Source organism: Pelodiscus sinensis, chromosome 23 (genome assembly GCF_052426305.1).
Source record: "Pelodiscus sinensis isolate ZL-2025 chromosome 23, ASM5242630v1, whole genome shotgun sequence".
NCBI classification, from domain to species: Eukaryota; Metazoa; Chordata; order Testudines; family Trionychidae; genus Pelodiscus; species Pelodiscus sinensis.
In genome coordinates this window covers 3,260,876-3,274,595 of record NC_143074.1, presented here as the reverse complement: position 1 = coordinate 3,274,595, position 13,720 = coordinate 3,260,876, and positions in this window count along the sequence as shown.

Below are 13,720 nucleotides of genomic sequence, written 5' to 3'. Positions count from 1 at the left end.
CAGAGTGGTAGCAAGGTGTTTCAAAGTGGCAGCGCCGTATGGAGCTCAGAGTCAGCTGAGGACTCCCCAGCTGGCCCCCAGCTCCATGCCGCATTTCAAAGCAGCAACACTGCGTACAGCCAGGGTCAGCAGGGGAGTCCCCAGCTGGCCCGGGCTCTACGTGGTGCTGCCACTTTGAAACGCCACGGGGAGCAAGGAGGCAGCGGGGGACTCAATCAATCCTCTGCTGACCCAATGCTCCCCATAGCACTTTTGCCTTTAAGTCAAAGGCGAGGCTTCCTTATAGACTAATCGACTAGGTGATGCAAATTGCATCGACTATTTGATTAGCCTATTAATCTAAATGTAACATCCCTATGTACAAATACAAAATGGGGAATAACCAGCTAGGCAGCTATGGCTGAAAAGGATCTGGGATTTATAGTGAAGCACAAATTGATGGGGAGTCAACAATGTGATGCCGTTGTAAAAAGACAAATAATCCTGGAATGTATGAACAAAAGTGTCATGAAAGACACGTTCAAATGACACAGGAAGTAATTGTTCTTCTCTATTTGGCCTCGACTGGAGTATTGTGTCTGGTTTTGGACACTCCACGTTAAGAAAGATGTGAATAAATTGGAGAGCTCAAAAGAGAGCGACAAAAATGATAAAAAATGTAGAATACCTGACCTATGAGGAGAGGCTTAAAAAAAGTGGGCATGTAAATTCCTGAGAGAATAAATCTGAGAAGGGGAACTGGTAAGTCTTCAAATATGTTAAGAGCTGTTATAAAGAGGACAGTGATCAATTAGGCAGGGCAAGAAGTAATTGGCATAGTCCTGAAGTAAGAGCAATATTACCAATAATTTCTAATAGTCAAGCACTGAAACAGGTTGCTATGGGAAATTGAAAGCCATTGGATCTGTTCTTAAAAATCTCCAGGGGTGAGGATTCTACCATCTATTTATCACTGTAGGCCCCAGGCAATATTACCTGTGTGGCCCCAAAGATGTCACATGTGCCGCAGCTGTGTGCTGATTGGGCTGCAGATGGTCTTACATTGCAGTGGGGGAGTTCTAGGCTGGATATTAGGAAGAACTATTTCCCGAGGAGGGTGATGAAGCACTGGGATGGGTTTCCTAGGGAGAAGTCGGAATCTCCATCCCTAGAGATTTTTAAATCCCAGCTTGACAAGTCCTGGGAGGAATGATTTTGTTAGGACCAGTCCTGCTTTGGGCAGGGGGTTGGACTACATGACTTCTGCGGTCTCTTCCAATCCTAATCTTCTGTGATTCCATGAGATTAGATCATCATAATTGTCTTAACATTTGTGATTAACGAAAGGTCTTACAATGAGTCAACAGCACAACTAGGTTTAGAATGCAGTGCGCCAAGACTGTTTCGTAGGCCAGAAGAGATCACAAAATTATCTAGAGCAACCTTTTCCATAATAAAGGCCATTTCACTTGGTTAACCTCATAGGCTTCGTCTTCACTGCGAGGTTTTCTGGCAGAACATACGCTAAGTTAGCATAAGTCATGACATCATTATCCGCGTCTTGACTCACGCGCTGTGCTGACGATCAGCTGTGCCGGCATAGCGCAGTAGCCATTTTTATTTTAATGAAGCCGGGGATATTTAAATCCCCGCTTCATTGATTATGTTGGGTAGCTTATTTTACATGCCTCTGTCGGCAGAGGCATGTAGTCTAGACATAGCCTTAGAGAAGACAATCGGGCCCGTGAGCCCTTGAGCTGTGTAAGAGAAAGAGGAGCACTCGGAGAAAGGAGAAGGCTGCGAGGCACAGTACTGCATCACAAGTCTGACGGGGCATAAAAGTAAGTTTCCAGCCTTGTCACTAGCTCATCTATCTTGACAATACAAAGGGAGGGAACCGGTATCAGCCAATCGCTGGCTTAAGGCTTGTCACGGATGTACCTAAGCAGCATTAAGTAGCCCAGTGCAAGCTTGTTTATGGGGAAGGCCTAACTTGAGATGGAGCTGGATGTCCCCAAATTAGATAGTTGCTCTGCAAATATTTTCTTCTTGCCCTTGTCTTCAGTGGAGTCTTTACTTCATAGACTGGTTCTGAACAACATCCTGGAGCTTTTATCTGCAGGTGACAAACAGAGCCTTACAAACTGGATTGGCAGGAAAACAAAGGAAGCTTTCATCTCCTCATTGCACAAGGTACTCGCAGTCACGTCTCTCGGAAAAAAAATGACGCATCAACATTGTGAGCATCAAGACAATTTAAAAGACATGTTAAGAAACTTCATGTCAGGAAAATAGAGAACATCTGCAAACAGACAAGTATTCAGTAATGTGTTGCCTCGATGATCTGGGAGGAGAGAGTCTGTGAAAAGACTTTAACATATCGTGGAGGGGGGTTTGGCAGACTCAGCGGATCTTGTGGTTAGGGAGATTAAAAATGGCCGCAAGCAGGGTTCCAGAAGTGTGTATGAAACCCAGTTTAACTTTTGATGGCAATGCTTTGTGTCAAGACCATCGACTTAATTCTCTGCCTGACACCTCCGCTAGACATTTACTCCACTGGTAAGGCCGCTGTTCTGATGTAGCAGTATGATGACCGCTGTTTTGGTCAATGTACCAGGGAGTTACAAAGCTAAACACAGTGGCCTCACTGAGGTCATTGGGAGTTTTGCCTTTCTCTTTGGTGGGACCAGGGATTTCAACAGTGCCCCCTCAGCTGGCCAAAGACAAGTCTTTGGGGTACGTCTTTATACAGAGGGGCAAACAAGTTACCCATCACTCCTGGCGTATCAGGTTGCCACCCTCTGATGTAGCTGAGATGAACCTTGAACGAGGGGGGTTCAATCACAAACTATCAAGTCTCTGCAGCTTGCGTTAAAGAAGTGAGCTAAGTAGCTGTGGTCAATCCAGACTCACGTTCTCTGTGGAACAGGCACAGAGATGCGCCCATGCCAGGGCTCGACAAATAATGTAATCTACTCGCCAGTAACGAGTAGATTACAACCTGGAAGAGCCGGCGCAGAGCAATCTGCACATGTGCAGGGCGCAGAACTGCGTGGCTGGTGAGTGGGGCTCACCGTCGCTTGGCGAGCCCTGCTGGGAGCTATAATAGGAGCACCTTATAGAAGCTGCAAGAATAGAAATACTAAATAAAAACTCAAAAAACAACCAATAGTCTTGCAGCACATTAGAGACTAACAAAACATGTCGATGGGATCATAAACTAGGTGGGCACAGCCCATTGCTTCAGATGAATGGAGTTATTAAAGGTCCATTTTCTAAATAAATAGGGGATGGAGTGGGGGAAAGAAGGGAAAAAAGAAAAAAGGGGGAAAGAAATACAGTGTTCATGCTACGTGGAGCTGACAAAGAAGGTGCTAATTGTTTGGGGGTTTTATGTCTTTAGGTTGTGGAATGAGTGGGTCATCCAGCCAATGTCTTTATTCATACCTCTATGATAGGAATCAAACTTGTAAACGAAGTTAAGTTCTAATAAAAACAGTAATGCAAGGACTATTAAACAATATTTGGACTGATCTGTACATCTCTGGCTTTTTATGTGGTGGATACTATTTACATTTCTGCTACTAAAGTTTTAAGTCTGTTTTCTGCCTATATAGAAAGCATGCCATTAAATTTCACATTCACTTGCTAACGGGGATATTTAACCATCCTTCTCCCCGCCCCCGCTCCACTAATGAAAGTTACCAGTGTGGTATCTTGACATGTCTCCTACTCCATCTATGATGCTAACCCTTTGGCTGCGTGCATATGGTGTGTTGTGCTGACTTTGTACAAGTAGTTGACACAGCAGACTCAGGGTCAGCCCCCAACCACCCCAAAATCAGATAAGGATTGAAGGCACCAGGCCAGGTATGTTGTCAAATGAAATACAACAACAGTTGTCAATAAACTCTACTCAGTCACTCCGCATATATACCCCCTGACAATGGATAAGCTCAGTCAGCTGGAATGCAACAGTGCCCCCTCAGCTGGCCAAAGACAAGTCTTTGGGGTACATTTTATACAGAGGTGCAAACAAGTTACCCATCACCTCTGACGTTGCTGAGATACACCTTGCCCAGGGCTCCGGCAATAATGTAAAGAGGCCACAACTCTGGCCATTGTCAGTATCTTTTAAATTGCCAGGCTTTAGGACAGCTGCCCTCTTGCCCCCCCTGAATTGGAGGCCCTCAGTACAGTGTGTATTTGCTGTGCTGGTTAAACTTCACTTTTTTCTTTTTTATGCTTCTGCTGTTGCCACAAGATAGACTATGTTGTACTCAACCTGCTCCCAGACCAGCCTGTTCTGTTTCTGGGAAAGAAATGCCATGAAAATACAACTTGTTACATTGATCACTTAGGCCATTGATCACAGTGCGTGGTCAACCTGTGGAACTCCTTGCCAGAGGAGGCTGTGAAGGCTAGGACTATAATAGAGTTTAAAGAGAAGCTAGATAATTTCATGGAGGTTAGGTCCATAAAAGGCTATTAGCCAGGAGATAGAAATGGTGTCCCTGGCCTCTGTTTGTCAGAGGCTGGAGAAGGATGGCAGGAGACAAATTGCTTGATCATTGTCTTCGGTCCACCCTCTCTGGGGCACCTGGTGCTGGCCACTGTCGTCAGACAGGACACTGGGCTAGATGGACCTTTGGTCTGGCCCAGTGTGGCCGTTCTCACATTCAGATGGTGCTAGCGTGGACGCAGAGTACCTGCCTGGGTGTGTACAGATAGTGAGTGCACTGAAATATTTGTACATAAGCCTCTTCTTCATTAATGGCATTTTCAGTGACAAAACATTGTTCCAGTTTCTTCCTCTCCGGACTTGGCAAGACACTGGTAAAGAGCATAAGTAGTCGGCTCTGCCTGCCACCAACTGCTTTTCCCAAGTTTTGACTGTATTTCTGCTTAGCTAACCCAGCTTTGTCACTTGGAGGATGTTCGGGCAATAAAATATGACAGGGTATGAATTATAGTGCAATAACTCACGCCTTGAGCATTGTCAGACACAAGACTGAAAGCTGAGTGCCATCTATGCAACTAGGCATGAATTACTGCGTCATAATTCAAGCCCTGAGGAAACCGTAAGGGACCAGCCAGAGACTATCAATATGTGGGCTGGAGGGGAGCATTACATCCATTCCTTTGAAGGAGGCGATGGTGTTGAATGGAAAAAGAATAATTGTGCTATTTAGGGCATTTTTTTCTGTCTCTCCCCATGTTTTCTCTGCAGAAGTGAGGCAAAAGCACAGGGCCTGGCTTAACCTAGAATGGGAAGGTGGTGCCTCCGAATCCTTAAGGGAATGCCTGGTTGTGTGCAGGCCGGCTGTCGTTTGGGAGCTATCTGTACAGTTCGCCATCTCTGTTTGGCACATTGGCTCCAAAGGGCTTGTCAACACCTTTTGAAGGGTGTACAAATTATAGGCCAGGATTGCTCCCGCTGTCATGGAAAGAGTCGGAGCCCACGAGGAGGAGACAGAAGGAACATCTGAGTTAGAGGGTGTGACTTGCAAGAGGAATTCATTTATATCACAGGTGTAGGTCAAAGCAGGTGACGACATGGTGACCGTGTTCCACACAGCTCACCTGACAGGCCCTTCCCAAGGGAGTAGGCTGTAGTGTACTGACGTTCTGCCAAGGTAGTAATGAAGGACAGAAGCAGACAGGAGGTTAGTTTGCAAGCATCCGATGAGGAAACGAGAGGTAACACAATTTGCATGGGAGTGCTCGCTACTGTGTGGCAAAGATGCGCTAGTGGGGCCAAACTGTGCTCCCCCTCACTGGGAGGAGAGAGCATTAGCCGGAATGGCCCAGGATGAAAGCTCTTGCCTTGGGCATCTCTAGCCTCTGACTGCCAGAAGTTGGGAGTGGACAACAGGGGATGGATCATTCAACGATCCATTTGTTCATTGCCTTTAAAGCACCTGGCATTGCGGGCAGATAGGATCCTGGACTAGATGGTCTGTTGGTCTGATCCTGTGTGGAGGTTCATACGTTCCTAAAGGCAGGTCTGCTGGGCGTGATGTTGACCAGCACTGTTGCTAACATGAGGCCTGCTAGGCTTTCGGCCTACTTCACATGTTACAGTGTGGACTTGAGACGCAGGATAGCACGTCTGAAAACCACATCAGCTGTCTGTTGCTGGACGAAAGGAGACGGTCAACATTGCCCTCTTCTCTCCGCTCCCCAGGAGGTTTCAGGCACAAGATTCTGTCAGAAGAGTACCACCGGTTTGACCCACTTTGGCCATTTTCTTGAGGGCCAGCAGCTTCGGGCTGCCAGATGGGCTGTTTCTGCCTTCAGGCAGGTGATGTCACAGGCTGTCCTGTAGCTGAAAAGAAGTGTGGCGTTGTGCTCCATTGCCCAACATGGAAATGTGCTGAATTATTCCCTGGAACAGAAACTGGGCTTGCCCAGAGGTCAGTAATCATGCTGCGATTTCATTCACGATGGGCAAATAAAGGACAAGCACCAAGCCAGAATCGAGCTAAATGGTTCTTTCCCCTCACCCTGGTGTATGAAATGCAATGTGAAGGAAATCTTTGACAAATACAAACATGAATATTGGAAATTGTTTTATAAAGAATTTACTACATAACTAATAAGTGACCATTCTACAATTGCAAAAGGGTTTTGTTTTGTTTTGTTTGGTAAACCCCCTCCCCAGTCAAGAAGGAAAGTGAAGGAAACAAGTTAAAAACAAACTATATATAAATATTGGAAAAATAAAAGGTTGATAACAATCAATATAAGTGAGCACTTATGAAGAGAAGCTGAAGATATTAGACAAAATTCATGGTCTATTATAGATATACCCCCATTTTCAGGATTCCTTTGTACCAGAAATTTTCAAAAAAAAAAAATTCAGGTACAAAGGAATCCTAAAAATGGGGGTATATATCTATAATGGGAAGGTTTGGCGACAAAAGTGCTGTCAACATGCAAAAGTTGCCAAAAGTAAAAACTGGTCAAACCAGGTTGTCTGCCACCCACGTCTAGATTTCATGACCACTTTGCTAGCACCCTGACAAGAGAGAGAGCAAAGCAACGTGGGTAAGCATCCCATCATGCCTAGCGTCACCTTCCATCGCTAAGCACTGTGGGAATGCGCAGTGTTCCCAACATTTTCGGAATGTAAAAAATGCCCTGTCAGCTGCCTCTTGGCTTCCCAGCCCTCCCTGGGCTTCGATCTTACTTTTGTGCCACTTGAACGACAGTCCTTGCTGCAAACTCCAGAATCTGCTGTGAGAAATCCTGGGTCCCACTGTTCTCTCCCGTGCAGTGTTCAACAGAGGACAAAAACTCGGATGTGGACGACAGTGGTGAGAAGACCAACAAATTGACATGGCATTGGGCCGTCGCAGATCAGCTGTGCACCATAGACCATCGCTTTGGGGCTGGGAAAACCAGCACTGAGTGGGATTGCATTGACAGGCAGGTGTGGGATGGAGACCAGTGGCTTCCTAACTTTCGGTTACATAAAGTGACCTTCCTGGATCTGTGCGGTGAACTAAACTGCGGCACAAGGACACCTCAATGAGACCTGCTGTCTTGGTAGAGAAGTGTGTTGTTTGGTGGAACCTGGCAACCCCAGATTGCTACCGTTCAGCTGCAAATCAGTTTGAAGCGGGGAAGTCAACCATCACGGCAGCATTTCTGCAGGTGTGCAGGGCAATCAATCACATTTTGCTGCGTAGGACTGTGACTCTGGGAAATGTAGATGACAGAGTGGCTGGCTTTGCTGGTATGGGCTTACCAAGCTGTAGAAGGGCAATTGATGGCACTTCTAGTCCCACTGTAGTGTCACTCACCTTGCTTCAGAGTACATCACTCGGAAGGGGTACTTCTCCATGGTGCACCCGGTGCTTATGGATCACTGTGGCTGTTTCACAGACATAAATGTGGGGTGGTCTGGAACGGTGCACGATGCATCTTCAGGAACAGTGACCTGTTCGGAAATATGCAGGCCGGCACTTTCTTTCCAGAAAAGAAAATTACAGTGGGGGATGTGGAAATGTCCATAATGCCCTTAAACGGGGCGCCTGGGCAGCAGTAAGGAGCGGTTCGACCACAGGCTAAGCAGATGCCACATGGTTGTTGAAGATGCCTTTGGCAGACTGAAAGCGAGGCTGAGGTGTCTCTAGGGCAGGCTGGATCTTTTAGAGGCGCTTATCCCCAAGGTGCGTGGCCACATGCTCTTGCTCACATATTTTGTGTGAGAGAAGGGTGAAGCATTTGGCCATGGATGCAACATGAGACACAGAACCTGGATATACAGTTTGAACAGCCAGACACTCGAGGAGCCCCTAGAGTGGCCATCCTTACCAGGGAGGCTGGGAGGAACCACTTTGACAATAATGAGGGGCGCTGCCATTTCTGTGTGTTGGGGTTGCCCCAGTCTACTGCTCACCCTCAATGAGGCATTCCCATGACACCCAAGGGATCGTTCAGGCTTCCACAGGGGCCAGAGTGATTGTGGGTTGAGTGTGGCAGTACCCAGGTCAGCAAGAGAAGCTCTCCTATGACATAAGGTGATAGGGAACACCCAGAAAGGATTTGTAAAAAATGAATCATGTCAAACCAATCTGATAGCTTTCTTTGATAGGATAACGAGTCTTGTGGCTAAGGGAGAAGTGGTGGATGTGGTATACCTAGACTTTAGTAAGGCGTTTGATACGGTCTCACATGGTATTCTTATCAATAAACTAGGCAAATACAACTTAGATGGGGCTACTATAAGGTGGGTGCATAACTGGCTGGATAACCGTACTCAGAGACGGCGAGGAGTCCTGTGGCACCTTACTCAGAGAGTAGTTATTAATGGTTCATAATTCTGCTGGAAAGGTATAACAAGTGAGGTTCCGCAGGGGGTCTGTTTTAGGACTGGCTCGCTTCAATATCTTCATCAACGATTTAGATATTGGCATAGAAAGTACGCTTATTAAGTCTGCAGATGATACCAAGCTGGGAGGGGTTGCGACTGCTCTGGAGGATAGGGTCATAATTCAAAATGATCTGGACAAATTGGAGAAATGGTCTGAGGTAAACAGGATGAAGTTTAATAAAGACAAATGCAAAGTGCTCCACTTAGGAAGGAACAATCAGTTTCACACACACAGAATGGGAAGCGACTGTCTAGGAAGGAGTATGGCAGAAAGGGATCTAGGGGTTGTAGTGGACCACAAGCTGAATATGAGTCAGCAGTGTGATGCTGTTGCAAAAAAAGCAAACATGATTCTGGGATCCATTAACAGGTATGTTGTGAGCAAGACACAAGAAGTCATTCTTCTGCTCTACTCTGCACTAGTTAGGCCTCAGTTAGAGTATTGTGTCCAGTTCTGGGCACCGCATTTCAAGAAAGATGTGGAGAAATTGGAGAGTGTCCAGAGAAGAGCAACAAGAATGATTAAAGGCCTAGAGAACGTGACCTATGAGGGAAGGCTGAAAGAATTGGGCTTGTTTAGTTTAGAAAAGAGAAGATTGAGGGGGAACATGATAGCTGTTTTCAGGTGTCATAAGGAGGAGGGAGAAAACTTGTTCATCTTGGCCTCTGAGGATAGAACAAGAAGCAATGGGCTTAAACTGCAGCAAGGGAGGTTTAGGTTGGACATTAGGAAAAAGTTCCTAACTGTCAGGGTGGTGAAACACTGGAATAAATTGCCCAGGGAGGTTGTGGAATCCCCATCTCTGGAGATATTTAAGAGTAGATTAGATAAATGTCTATCAGGAATGGCCTAGACAGTATTTGGTCCTGCCATGAGGGCAGGGGACTGGACTCGATGACCTCTCGAGGTCCCTTCCAGTCCTAGTATTCTATGATTCCATGATTCTATAATGCTGTCCACACTAGTACATATCTCAGTGTAACATATTGCTCGGGGGGGCTTATTTACACTCATGAGCTACCGAAATTTCGCCATCTTAATCTGTAGTGTAGACATAGCCTGGGTCTCGGAATGGCGCTGAACTACCAGTGCCCCAGTAAGACCTGTATTAGACCACCCAGTCTCATACAAGGGAGCTAATATCCAAGTGTTGGAATCCAGTCCCTACTGCAGTGATTCTAACCCCAAGCATTCAAAGAAAAAAAGTCACAAGTCAAGCCCACAAAATCATGAGATTCAATTAATTAGCTTATTTAAATCCTCATGATTTTTAATATGATGTTGGGCTTATTATTTACCTTCTGGTTTTGGAGTTCTTTGGTGGGGAGGGGAAGATTTAGTCTTTTTCTTCACAACCGTAAAGGGCAAGAAACATCCGCTCAACCAAAACCTACCAGTGGAGATTCTCACTACCCGATTCTAGGAGGTACCACGTATTTTTAATACTGAAGAGTATGACGCTTGCCATAAAATAGCAAGAGCTGGCAACGATACACCTTTAGGCCTAGTCTACACTAAAAGGGAAAGTCAACTTAAGATACACAGCTCCAGCTACATTAATTACGTTGCTTGAGTCAAAGTATCTTAAATCGCATATTGGCACCGTCCACACAGTGTGAAGTTGACAGGAGCACACGCACCAGTCAAATTCCTTTACTCCTCGTGAGGAGCAGGACTACCAGCACTGACAGGCACACCCTCTCAGTTCGAATTAGCAGGTCCTCACTAGACCTGTTAATTCGAACCCCGGAAGATTGACCGTGGCAGCATCAATCTTCTCAGTAGTGTAGACAAGCCCTTTGAGAATCAAAATGATTGATGCGTAATTATCCTTACTCCCTCTACCCACAATTTTAGCCAGTAGAATGTTACCTCTGTGTGCAAAAAAAAAAAAAAAAAAGAAAAGAAAAAAACCCACCAGTGCGGACACACCCTGCAGACTGAAAGGAGTGTCTGTGTGAAAGTTAGTTACCTCTCTCTCTCCATAACTACATCTATGTACCTAAGGCTTTGTCATAGTCTTCTCCCTTAACTACACGGGTGAGGTGTCTGGTTTACAACCATACTATTTGTATGAAGGGAGAACAAATACAAGTGAGGTGACTGAAGTTGGCATCTGGGAAGTGTTAGATTTTCTCTGTAATGAAAAACACAAGTTTCAGAATGCCAAAAAGCAATTTAAATGGTAGAACATTTGTGATTGCAAAAATGGTATGTATTATTACCATCTAATTGTAACAGGATACCTTTTCTAGAATAATACTAATAATTTATATTATCTTTAATAATATTAATTCTACTGAAATTTTTCCCTTAATGTTGTTCATTTAAGGGCAGCTACGTTGCGCTCCAGAACATTTAGCTCAAGGTAGGCAGCAAATCGCTTCTCATTTGCACAAGCGAGGATTCCGTTTAGTAATTTGCAGAGAAATAAAGATCAGTGTCTAGTGAAAGGAAGTCTTAAAAAGTATCATATTAAATAAATAGATATTAAGGTGTCATAGTTAGATTATGAAATAACCCATCATCCGTTCTGAAGTCTCTTCTACCTCCTTATAAGATTTCAAAGGGCAAAAATAAGTTTTTCTGCTATGTTACACTTTAGGCATTACGAGTCTAAATGTTAAAATAAAATTGTTAAGATAACATAAGAGAAATAAAAGCTTGGCAGCAGAATAATGCCCTTTGAGCCACGCATCACAGTTTGCTGGTAATGGAGTTGTATTAAAATTTACATTGTAAACCAAGGACTGAAGCATTATTTTACTAGGTACTTTGAAATTTCACCCAAACCAATGGAGCTATAAACATTTTACTAATAGAGAACTACAAATATTTGCTTATTACTATGTATTTACAGTTATTTAATATCTCACTTGCAAAGCTAATGAAGAGTTAGGACATGAAGTCACAGCAGGAAGTCTGTTCTTTTAGATAGCTGCTCCTTGGGAGAAGGCAGGAGGATAGGGGTAACATTAAGGAATTCTTGGGGGTTTGCATCAGTGAAAGTTTTCCGTGTGGCTTTTGGAATCCTTTTGAATAGCTCTGAGTCTGTGGCTGGTAGGTGGAGCTTTTGCAGGTCTTAATTGGTAACAATTCGCACTGCTCCTACGTAAGTGTAGATGAGAATTTGGACCTTTGGTCAGTCAATATTCCTTTCGAGATTCCAACCCTTGAGAAAATCTTCATGAATTCATGTTCTGAGGCAGGTGTTTGTTGAGCATCGAGGTTGCATTCAGGGTACCCTGTGGTGTAGTTGACTGTCCCTGTTATGTGATGGTAGCCTGATGAGGCCTTCCTAAGGGGATACACTAGATCCAACCCTATTCATTCCAAGGTATGTCCACCATGGAGAGAGGAATCAGGGTGGCTTTTGGTATCCCTTTGGGCCCTGCCAGCTGGCATTTGGGGAACAAGGCACAGAAATCGTGGATCTGTTTGTGGATCTCTGTCCATGAAAACCAAAATGCCACTTGTAAAGCCCTAAATATCTATGGATACTCACGTCATGTCTGTGGATGCAGGTATTCATGGACCATTTTCGTGGAGGTGATATTCATGCAGGGCTCTCTCCCCCTCTGCCTGGCTGTCTCGGGTGGAGAGGGAGTGCCAGGGCAGGCCCCCCTGCTGCCAGAGGTGAAGGGGCAAAATAAATTCCTAAATCTCCTTTCACGAGGGGCCAAGAGCCAAGCCAATCCTGTCCCCCCTCCCCACCTGGATTGGATGATGAGTTGAGCCTGGTAGATGCAGATCCACATTTTTATACCTGTGTAGGGCTCCAGTCACTTGTGATGGGTCCCCCCTGGGGAGCCAGCTGGAAATGGGGTAGCACTGAGCCCCTGACCCACCAGTTTGGGCTCCCTTCTATTATGCTGCTGTGACCAGCCTGCCAAGCGCTCTCCCAGATGCCAGCCTGTGCTCTCTCATCAGCTCACATACAGGTAAGGACAAACCCAGCTACAGTTTGGCTGTGATCAGCTGTGCATGAAGAGGCTTCGACTAGGGAACCTCCCAGCTGCTCAGGTACACACTCCCTAATGGAGTATAAAACCACAATTACACTCTAGTGTGTGGCACAGAGAATGTCACAGCATAAACACCAGGGCTGTGTCTACACTGGGCCATTAATTCTGGAAAATCAGCCGCTTTTCCGGAATAAGCTGTGAGCTGTCTACACTGGCCCTTGAATTTCCGGAAAAGCAACGATGCTCTACTGTACAAAATCAGCCGCTATTCCGGAAAAACTATTCTGCTCCCACTCGGGCATAAGTCTTTATTCCGGAACACTGTTCCGGAAAAGGGCCAGTGTAGACAGCCCAGGAGTCTTTTCCGGAAAAAAGCCCCGATCGCGAAAATGGTGATCGGGGCTCTTTTCCGGAAAAGCGCGTCTACATTGGCCACAGACGCTTTTCCAGAAAAAGGGCTTTTCCGGAAAAGCAGCCTGCCAATGTAGACGCTCCTTTTCCAGAAAAACTGAAAACGGAATAGTATTCCGTTTTAAGCAGTTCCGGAAATTCATGCCAGTGTAGACACAGCCCAGAGATCCAGGCAGTATGGTCTGGGCAGTGCTGAGGGCTGGCTGTCCCCAGTCCTGCCCCTTCTGATAGCACAGAGCTGCCCCCCCACCTTATCCAGAGGCCCAGCAATCCTGTTGGCCCCCCAATCAGTGGTAGCAGTTTGATTTTGATGAGAATGTAATCTGTCTTGGGGGGGGGGGGTGATGGATAGGAGGAGTGCTTAACTTTTCTGAATATCCCAGCATTTGGTGATTAAAGGATTAAACTCAGGTAGCTAGTGGGTGTTGGCAGGGAGCCAGGAGAACCAATTGGAGAAGGTGGTGAGATTTGAATTGGAAGATA